This window comes from Euprymna scolopes, chromosome 2 (assembly GCF_053919585.1).
Source record: "Euprymna scolopes isolate OS-2025 chromosome 2, ASM5391958v1, whole genome shotgun sequence".
Taxonomy (NCBI): domain Eukaryota; kingdom Metazoa; phylum Mollusca; class Cephalopoda; order Sepiida; family Sepiolidae; genus Euprymna; species Euprymna scolopes.
In genome coordinates, this window is record NC_136483.1 from 204,070,061 (window position 1) to 204,080,791 (window position 10,731).

The window sequence follows — 10,731 nt, forward strand, 5'->3', positions numbered from 1 at the left end:
AAACTTCTGGACGTACGCACTAATGACTGCTCATATATACGCAACCTTTAACAAAAGACTATTTAGAACCCCATATGAAGCTTTCTGTGGTAGAAAGCCAAATTCAAGCAGAATGCATGCATTTGGTTCAATTTGTTTTGTATTTATAGATATGAAAAGCAAATTAAATATTAAAACCGGTCGAAGTATATTCCTTGGGTATGATAAAAACAGCCCAACCTACTTAGTATATTTTCCAGACAAATAAAAAATAAAAATAATCCGATGTGTAAAATTAACAGACATGTTTAATTTCAAAAATGGAAATCCATGATATGAAGAAGATGAACTAATATGCGAGATTCTATTTATAAATGCTGCCGATAGGAACTGACGAATTTAATCAATTTCTTTCTGTTATACGAGGAGCGTGCAATAAGTAATGCCTGTGACCCAATTCCAGTTGTCTGATCTAACTGAAATTTTGCGTGTGCAATGATTTATATCTCTACGGGTTATGTGGCAAATGACAGCTCTGAACTAATTGTGGTTTCTGTTTTACAGGTGTTTGACCTGAGTCAGGTGTGAAATGGAGCCTGTTGAATATCGAGCAGTGATCCGGTTTTTGTATTTATAAGGACGCACATCACAGGAGACTTTTGATGAAATGAAAGACACTTATGGTGATAATTCCCCATCATATGACCTTGTAAAACGCTGGCATCGTGAATTCAAACATGGCTGGAAGTCTGTAGAAACAGCTCCCAGACCTGGTCGCCCCCTTCTTCTATTGATGAGGCATCTGTCTGTCAAGTTGAGGCTGCCATTTTGGAAGATCGGCGCGTTACTATTTGCCAAATAGCCCATCAGAAACACTTCTGAAATTAAACATGGCTTCCAATTAAAGAAGTTATGGGCCCAGCTCCTTCCAATACGAACATGCTTATTTAATGGCGCGCATAAATTGAAATTGACTTAATATTTTGTACACAATACTCTTTTTCTAATTTTCTGGAAATTTTCAATTTTCTCCTTTTGCTTTGTTTTAATTTTACTTAACAAAAAAAAATTAATTCTATTTCTAGTAATGCGAGAAGCCTTGGATGATGGGCGCAAAGAATTAAGCATATTAAGAGCATTATTTATCGAAAGGAAAGGAATTATCTCTTTATATACTGAACTGACATCTCTAAACCGTACGGGAGCCGAGACGATTACAGATTATATTATAAAGATTGAAACAACAGCAAATTCATTAAAAAATCTAGCGAAGTTATTAGCGACAGCCTGTTAATCTCCATAGTCCTTCAGAGGTTGCCGAATGATCTCGTAGGTTATGGTGGAACGGTACATGCAATTACGAAGAATTCGGAATTTTTAGTTTTGATCCCAACTTTAACCCCCAGGGTCACTTTGTAAAGCTAACCAACGGCAGTCGAGTAAACGATACCGTTTTGAAGAAAGGTGATGCTAAAATATCGGTAAGGAATAATAAAGGTGCACCTTGTTTCTGTATTCTGGAATACGCTCTTTTAATCCCGTAGAAGTCGCCACTAAATAAGGTGCAAATATGAATTTTAGCCCCAATAAATCAAAACTGGTGTAATCGAATAGAACTTTATTCGATATAAACGAAATTGGAAGACTATATTATTTAAACAGTTTAGTCACATCAAAAACCACCTGCCATGATTTACAGACAGGGAAAAAATCTTGGACACTGCAATATTCCAGATAGCAAAAAGTTGTCGAATGAAACGGTTGCTGAATGAAAATGAAAACATCAAGAAATTTGACAAACTGCGACGTTTGTACACAAGGAAAGATAGCAAAATATTAAAACAAAATGGCAGATAAGAAAGACATAAAAATCCTATCACTGGTATATTGTGACTTGAACGGTTCCGTGGAACCGATAAACAGTGAAAACTTCATTAAATTTTGTAGACGATTATTCCAGTTTAATAATGGTGCATTTCTTCAAAAAACAAATCTGATACTTTGCTAGCAACAAAAAATACTTAGCTGACATACCCCCCCCCACACACACACAGTGCAGTAAAGTGTATCCGTTCTGACAATGGTACAGAATTCACTAATAAAAACTTTGAACTTTTATCAATTAAACATCGTATCAAACATGAAAAATCGACCCTTAATTCACCTCACCAAAACGGAACTGCGGAAAGATCATGGCAGACACGTTTTGAAATGGCAAGATGTCTACTCATTGAATCAAAACTCCCCCAAAACTTCTGGACGTACGCACTAATGACTGCTCATATGTACGAAACCTTTAACAAAAGATTATTTAGAACCCCATATGAAGCTTTCTGTGGTAGAAAGCCAAATTCAAGCAGAATACATGTATTTGGTTCAACTTGTTTTGTATTTATAGATATGAAAAGCAAATTAAATATTAAAATCGATCGAAGTATATTCCTTGGGTATGATAAAAACAGCCCAGCCTACTTTTCCAGACAAATAAAAAATAAAAATAATCCGATGTGTAAAATTCACAAACATGTTTAATTTCACAAATGTACATCCATGATATGAAGAAGATGAACTAATATGCGAGATTCTATTTATAAATGCCGCCGATAGGAACTGACGAATTTAATCAATTTACTTTCTGTTATACTAGGGACGTGCAATAAGTAATGCCTGTGATCCAATTCTAGTTGTCTGATCTAACTGAAATTTTGCATGTGCAATGATTTATATCTCTACGGGTTATGTGGCAAATTACAGCTCTGAACTAATTGTGGTTTCTGTTTTACAGGTGTTTGAACTGAGTCAGGTGTGAAATGGAGCCTGTTGAATGTCGAGTAGTGATCCAATTTTTGTATTTGAAAAGACGCACACCACAGGAGACTTTTGATGAAATGAAAGAAACTTATGGTGATAATGCCCCATCATATGACCTTGTAAAACGCTGGCATCGTGAATTCAAACATGGCCGAAAGTCTGTGGAAACAGATCCCAGACCTGGTCGCCCTCCTTCTGCCATTGATGAGGTATTTGTCCGTCAAGTTGAGGCTGCCATTTTAGAAGATCGGTGCATTACTATTCGCCAAATAGCCCAAGATGTCAAGATTAGTACAAGGTTTGTGGAAACTACCATTCGTTACCATTTGCATATGCATAAGGTGTCTGCCAGATGGATTCCCAGGTTGCTCATACCATCCCAGAAGCGAGAACGCGTTGAGTGCTTGAGGATGAATTTGGAGATGTGCCAAGAAGATGAGTCAAAGTTTTTCAAAAGACTGATTACAAAGGATGAAACCTGGGTCTATCACTATGATCCAGAGACCAAAGCCCAGTCAATGCAGTGGAAGCACTTGGACTCACCACCCCCAAAGAAGGCAAGGGTGCAGCCCTCCGCTGGCAAGGTCATGCTCACAGTCTTCTGGGACCAGGACGGAGTAGTGATGACAGATTTCCTGGCAAAGGGTACCACAATTACAGGAGCCTATTATGCTTCACTTTTGAGGAAATTAAGGGAAGCTATCAAAATTAAGAGGCGGGGCAAGATCAGCAAAGGTACCCTCCTCCTACAGGACAGCTCTCCGGTCTTGCATGTCACCAGATCAGAAACACGGGCGTGTGGTTATGAAATCCTTCCCCATCCTCCCTACTCTCCTGACCTTGCACCCTCTGACTTTCACCTCTTCCCAGCCATGAAGTTGTTTTTGAATGGAAAGCGTTTCCCATATGATGCAGCCTTGATTTCTGAAGTCACGTCGTGGTTGGAGGACCAACCTGGGGTGTTCTACAAAAACAGTCTCCAGAGCTGTATCAAATGTAAAAATGCATAACTCTGGGTGGTTCCTATGTAGAGAAAGACTAATAACTGTGCTAAGTTTCATAGCTCTACTGCTATGGGAAGTGGGTCAGGGGCATTTCTTATTGCCCGCCCCTCGTAAACCAATCAGAAACCAGAATTGCTTCATAAAAATTAAATCTTTTAGCATTCCAGCACATAATTCTTTCGTGTCAACACGAGAAGGATATTTTACGCTTTGGCTACCAAAAGAACAACTGCCTACAAAATTCTCAATCTTCAGGACTATTATAGAATAGTTACCTGTCGGAAACTTTTCCGAAATTAAACATGACTACAAATTCAAGATAATAATAATAATAATAATAATAATAATAATAATAATAATAATAATAATAATTCTGAATATCTATGAAATAAACAGAAAATATTGGGATAAAAACTAGTTTCGAGGTTCTTGGACGCAATTAACATAAGACGCGTCTATTAAACCTACGTTACTATTGATGCATGTGTTATTTCAAACTTGAAACTGGCAAAGAGAAAAAAAAACAAGAAAAAAAAGAAGAAATGATCATGTGAATCTTCAATATATAAAGTAACACTATGTTTGTTTGTTTGTTTGTGTACTTCTCTCAGAATTTGTGATATCGCCATAACCATTTCGCAGAATATTTGTATTTCAGTTTCATCAAAGAGAGCAGAACATTATCATCAGGTGAGAGTTAATAACGGTTTCAAAGGTTGAATACGAATGCACAGAGTGCCTCAAAGGTGTGGAATACTATAGATTTGTATTATGTAGATTATTTGGACTATTGTTTTAATCTGGAGCGTTATTTTCGAAACGTTTCAGACGATCTAACTTTCGACATACTTCAATCTTGTCAAACTCGGGAATCTTTCTGTCGGACTCGATAACATGCCCGGAATATAGAATAGTATAATTGGGAAAGATACTTTAAATTTACTGAAAATTATTTGCTTTATTTACGCCCTTTCCTACCCAATCAAAGCAAAGTACATTCGTTGGCTTCACCTTAACATTGAATATTATGATTATCAAATGTTACAAATAATGATTAAAAAAGAAAGGGTCATATGATAATGTTATATGTTATTGGTTGAAATGAAAAGACGATACCGCTTTCAATATCACGTTTACACAAATTCTCGTTAGATCGCTGAGGTCAAATGAGGTCAGCCTGGTGACCATTTCGAAATACTAGATACTCTATGTAAGAGGACGACGCGATGTTTGCCTGATTACTATTCCCTAGAAACTTTCTCTTTGAAGCTGGAAGCTGGCTCAACCCATATCTGTTGCTTCTGTATCTGGAACGTCGAATAAGCCTGCTCGTCAGAGTCATCCAATTCTGAGTACCAAACGGGCAAATGTTATTTTCGATTGAAGCATGATCGCCCGACCGACTGAGCCTTTCACATTCCTTATAAGACGCATCTAATACATGGAAGCGTGACAGACAGACAGACAGACAGTCAGACTGATTGACAAATAAAACAAATAAATACGTGGACACAGCTAAGAAAGGGAGAACAAATTCACGCTTTTAGACAGCGAACAAGACATAAATAACGAAATGATTTTACGTACCTCGACTTGTAAATATAAATCACCTCTTATAAAAATAGAGAGCACAGCAGTCGGTTTCGCTCGGTCAAATCTAAAAAAAAGGGGGCGTTGCTCGTTCTACAAATCGCTTGAACTATAAGAATCTATTTCATTGGCTATTGAAATGAAGGTCATATCGGAATGATATTATGTACCTAACAAGATAAGACATTAAACGCTACAGTCTTATCGACGACCTTTCATCCGCAACTGATCATGTTTATAGGAGTGGGTAAAGAGGGCATTTATTGGCTTCCCCGGCGAAAGAAAATACGACACACGCATAATATGGATTTCCTTGCACGGAGCTGCACTAAATTCTTTAACTACTAATACTACTACTACTACTACTACTACTACTACTACTACTACTACTACTACTACTAAAAAAATATAATAATAATTCTGATTTCGTTTATCAACGTCTCTCTAGGATTCATTTCCAGAGGATTTCCCTTAATTCCTGCTTCAAACCAGGAGCTTCAAAGATCAAGGGTTTTCCTAAGGCCGCCTAAAACATCGGGGATTTATAGTTTTTTCAATTGTCCTTTCAGGCGACTTTATACTACTCCTAGTGTACCAACTATGACCGGGATTATTTGTGTTTTAACCCCTTGTATAGGCCTTATCTTCAAAGCCAATGGAGCATAATTGCTCCACTTCTCTCTCACATTCCTGTCCCAGGGTACTGAAAAGTCTACAATCTGCCAGTTTTTTGAAACCTTGTCAATGACGACCAAATCCGGACAATTATGTTCAAATTGTTTGGTCGTTATGACACTTTTGTCCCACCATACCTCTACCTTGCCATCCTCACTTGTTCTCACTTCATCAGGCACCTCCTCAAACCATTTTCCAGCACACTTCACCGCAACCCTCTTACACACCTCCCAATATATCCGGAGTCCCATGCGATCGTGTCTTTTGCGGTACTCTCTCTGGGCCAGTTCACTACACCCTGCTGCAAGGTGCGCAATTTACTCTGAGGTCTTACCACAAATCCGGCATACTGCAGCAACTTCCCTCCTAGAACCACTTTTTTGAACAATCGTGTTCATAATGCCTGCTCTTGTGCTGCACAAACAAAAGCTTCAGTACTCTTAGCCAGATACCCAGCTCTAAGCTATTGCCATGATCTTTCATCAGCCACTTCTGCTATATCCATGAAGAACCTTCTATGTATTTTCTTCCTAGCCAGTTCCTCTGCCCTTTCTCTATCCATACGTTTCACATAATCAGCCTTGGTCTCACAATATAATAATAATAATAATAATAATAATAATAATAATAATAATAATAATAATAATAATAATAATACTGGATAACGATAATGAAAACAGCTGAAATATTAAGGAGAACCGAATGCGGAGACCAATACACAGTTGCGAGCCGGACTTATAGAAACTGCTACAGAAGTGAGACACAAAGAAATACCACAGGGAATCAAGAAAACTGAAACTGTATACTTGTAAGTTAACTCTCCTAAAAAAGTGTCCGCATCAACTGACACCACACAAAATAGTCGTAGAGGATCAAGGAGAATGAAAAAACTGAGGAGAGAAAGCACTAACCAGATCTCTACTGGATGAATACAAAAAGGAATGGAACCTTGGGGAGACTTATTGCCATCCAAATTCCAATGAAGACCAATGAGAAATCAATGGTAAACAACTGTTAAGATGACGCAAATTCGTCTACAAAGGTTGTCCAAAGAGATGGAGAGTACTGGAAATCTGGGGAGACTTGTTGTCACTTAGACTCCAGAAAGCACCATAGATTTTTCCTAAAGATAAATCTTTGATGATGATATGTATGACTATTCCTCGTCAGTAAATAATATTATAACCATGACATGGATCGACTATAAGGAAGCATATGACAGGATATCTCTAGCACGGATAATAGAATGTCTGAGAATGAACAAAAATACCAGACAAGACTATCAATTTGATTGAAAAGGCAATGAGAATATGGAGACTTGAACAGACAGCCGAAAGATAACACACAAAAGAAATAAAAACTACAAATAGGTATCTTCTAAGGAGATTCACTATCACCATTTCTGTTCATCATAGCCATGATGTCCGTAACAATGTACTAAGGAAATACTAAGCTTGACACAAGTTTACTAATACAGATGAAACCACCTAATGTACATGGATGATCTGAAACTATTTTAAAAAAACAAGAAGGAACTAGAGATGCTAATAAACACAACCTAATGTTCAGTCAGATATCCGAATGGAATTCGGCATGGAACAGTGCGCACTGCTAGTTATAACAAGTGGAAAACTTGAGGCAAGAGAAGGTATGGAACTACTCAACTAAGCAGAGATTAAGACACTAGGTAAACATGACACCCCTATAAACATTTCGGAATTTCTAAAGACGATACCATCAAATCAACAAAAATGAAGAGAAGAAAAGAACAAGAAAACTAGAAACTAAACCACATAGTAGAAATATATGGGCATGATTACTTGTAAAATACTTCGAACCAAAGAAGGACTGAAGCATCTCGATCAGAAAATCAAGAAACGTATGATCATGCACAATGCAATGCACCCAAAGTATGATGCTAACGAGCCTTACGAGAAAAACAAAGACGGAGGAAGAGAACTGGTCGTGTAGAAAACCGTGTGAATGGCATAAAAAAGAAATAGTAAATATATAATGCAGAGCACAGAAATGATAAAAAAATCAAAAAGACACAGAACAGAGAGGCAAGAGATAAAAAGAGAAAATAAAATTGGGACGAGAAACAGCTATATAGGCAGGTCATAAGAATGACAAAATATGAGATTCATGAAAACACTTGATATGGCTACAAAAAGGATAACTAAATATAGAAATTAAATCGCTAATAGAAGTCGCACAAGATAACACAATTAGAACTAACTATATCAAAGCAAAGATCAACAAGACACGAAAAACAGCAAATGCAGAGTTTGTGGACAAAGTAAGGAAACAATAAATAATATGTGAATGTAGCAGACTAGCCCATGAAGAATATAAAAAAAAAATAGACACGATGAAGTGGGGAAGGTAATAGACTGGGAATTATGCAAACAACGGCACGTTGAACACCCAAACAAATGATACAAGCATAAACCGGCAGCAGTACTTGAAAACGAAAATTACAAAATCCTGCGAGACATGGACATACAAACAGATAAACCCGTACCAAAAGAAGACTGGATGCCATAATAATTTACAAGAAGGAAAAGTCCTGCCAGAATGTAGATTTCGCCGTTCCAGCAGATCATATGGTAAATATCGAGGAGATGGAGAAGCAAAACAAACAGGCAGAACTGTCTAGAGAACTAATATGGAAGATGAAGAAAGTCAAGATAACTCCAAGGAGAACAAGGAACAATCCCGAAACTACGAAAAAAGAATGTGAGAGATTTGAACCAGGGGTATGCTTGAGATGATACAATGCATAACAATAATGTAAACGGCTGAAATATTAAAGAAAACTCTTGAATACAGTTATTAATACACAAGGCCACAAACCTCTCACTCCTAGACAAGGTTCAAAAGAGAGTCGCCAACTTGATAGGTTCTGAACTGTCATCTAAGCTTCAGCCTCTGTCCCATCGACGAAATGTTGCATTCCTCTGCCTGTTCTACAAGTACTTTAACGGTGAATGCTCAGACGAACTGGAAGCACTTGTACCCCCTCGACGTAAATACTCCCGACAAACCCGACAAGCAGCTTAATCCCACTCCTTCACAGTAGAGATCTCTAGATGTAAGAGAGCCTTCTACTCCAGTTGTTTCTTCCCCAGAACTGCTAAACTTTGGAATTCCCTTCTGGGTCCCTGCTTCCCTAATTGTACTAACAGGCAGAAGTTCAAGTGTAACGTGAACTGACATCTTGCTTCCCAACTCCCTACATAGTATCCCTGTAGCTTAGGTTCTTGATAGTAGCCCCCTACATCAAAGTGGCAATGTGCCTTGTTTGGGGTGGAAAATGTAATAAAAAAAACTTTATAAGAAACTGTAACAGAAATAAAACAAAAGGATAGAATACTACATGAAATAAAGAAAATTGAAACCGTATAATTGTAAATTAACTTCTCCTTTCAAACAATGTAGTAACAGCATCAATTGGCACCACACCAAATAGGCATGAAGGGTCAAGGAAGATGGAAAAACAAGAGAAGAAGTACTAACAAATCTCCATTGGCTGAGTGTGAAGAAGACTGGCATTGGGGAGGCTTATTGCCACCGAAATTTTAGTGAAGACCAATCGTTGGTGTCAGAGAGAAATCAATGGTAAACAGCTATGTTATTTTGCCAAGATTATCGAAAGAGGTGGAAAGCACTGGAAATATGAAGAGCAACTCTAAGAAAGCAATCCTCGTCATGGACGTGCGCCAGAAGCAGAAATGCGTCTTTAGATTCCTCCATGCAGGAAAAAGCTGAATCAATCAATATTTACCGGTGCTTGTTGAACATTTACGAAATCGAAGCAGTTGATATCAGTACAGTTATGAAATGGGTTCGTCGATTTCAGAGTGATCAGTGAGATGTGAATTACAGCGCGCGCTCCGAACTTTACGATCGAGGCATCGAAAGAGGCTGGTAAAAGTGCATCGAGAATAGTGATAACTATCAAGAAAAATAAATTCTGGAGAACAAAAAGTCGTTCATTTTAATAGTATCAATCCTCTCTTCGTAGCTCTTCAATGTTTTAGTTTTTGAGTTTAGAAAACGCCTTACGTGTGGAACGACCGTCGCTTCTATAAATATCTGAAAGTTCTAGCATTATCTTCTAAGACATGGAGGTAAACATTCAAAGAGAGAGCATCAAAAAACGGAAGCAGGATGCCATGATAATGAATAAGAAGAAAAAATTGTAGATTTCTGTTCAAGTATTCATAGGATGAAAAACGAAGCAAATCCGTGAAAATTTCCAGATAACTTAAAGGAATATGGAACATGAAAAAAGTTAATATTATAGCAATACTTGTAGGAGTACTAGGAACAATCGTGCAAGGAAAAACGGAAAAATAGACTACGAGAAATTCGAATCAAAGAGAAGGTTGAGTTAATACATCAAACGACAGGGATTAGAACAGTTGAAATCTATTGGAAAATTATTGAATGCCAAAAATAATTCACAGAAACTATAAATGCTAACCGACCACACTTATTTTGAAATACTAATAAAACAATTTAATTGAGCCAGAAATTTAATTAGCCTGAAATAGCCAGAAATTCGATAAAAACAAAAATACACAAATGATGGTACCGACCTAAGCTGGCACACCAAATAGTCGGGAAAGGAAAAAAAATAAAATGATGTCTCGTCTTGAGGAGATAT

At 37.5% G+C, this 10,731-nt stretch overlaps 1 protein-coding gene across 1 annotated transcript in view; it reads right to left on the bottom strand.

Moving 5' to 3' along the window:
* Positions 1-5,500, bottom strand: part of LOC145241629 (uncharacterized) — an 86,901-nt gene extending 81,401 nt beyond the window's left edge. Inside the window, exon 1 of the mRNA XM_080104713.1 lies at positions 5,382-5,500. The gene's annotated coding sequence lies outside the window, so the exon portion shown is untranslated. The remainder of the gene's footprint in view (positions 1-5,381) is intronic.
* Positions 5,501-10,731: the final 5,231 nt, after the last annotated feature.